This window comes from Benincasa hispida, chromosome 11 (assembly GCF_009727055.1).
Source record: "Benincasa hispida cultivar B227 chromosome 11, ASM972705v1, whole genome shotgun sequence".
In the NCBI taxonomy this organism is placed as follows: Eukaryota; Viridiplantae; Streptophyta; class Magnoliopsida; order Cucurbitales; family Cucurbitaceae; genus Benincasa; species Benincasa hispida.
The window spans coordinates 12303588-12303919 of NC_052359.1; the positions used below are offsets into that span (position 1 = coordinate 12303588).

General features: G+C 32.8%; 1 non-coding gene across 1 annotated transcript; it reads right to left on the reverse strand.

Moving 5' to 3' along the window:
• Positions 1 to 249: 249 nt before the first annotated feature.
• TRNAL-UAA lies at positions 250 to 332 on the reverse strand. Its single transcript has one exon. It is a non-coding gene; the product is annotated as a tRNA-Leu (tRNA).

A 332-nucleotide genomic window follows, 5' to 3' on the forward strand; every position in this document is an offset into this window, starting at 1 on the left:
AGAGATAGAAACGGAGAATATATAATTTTATTTTAACATCCTCTAACAAAAATTAACCCAAATCAAGAGATATCTTCATTCCTACTAACTGGGACCATTTTGACACATTTTTCTTTAAATTATGCTTAATTCTTCCAAGAGCCTTAAATTCAATAGAAGAAAAATAAACACCATACACATCAATAATTCATAAACACTTGGTAATATACACTAAGAGAATATAATGAAATAAAATGAATAAAGAAAACATGCAGGCTGTGGGGTTCGAACCCACGCGCACTTATGTGCAGAAGATCTTAAGTCTTCCCCCTTAACCTCTCGGGCAAACATGC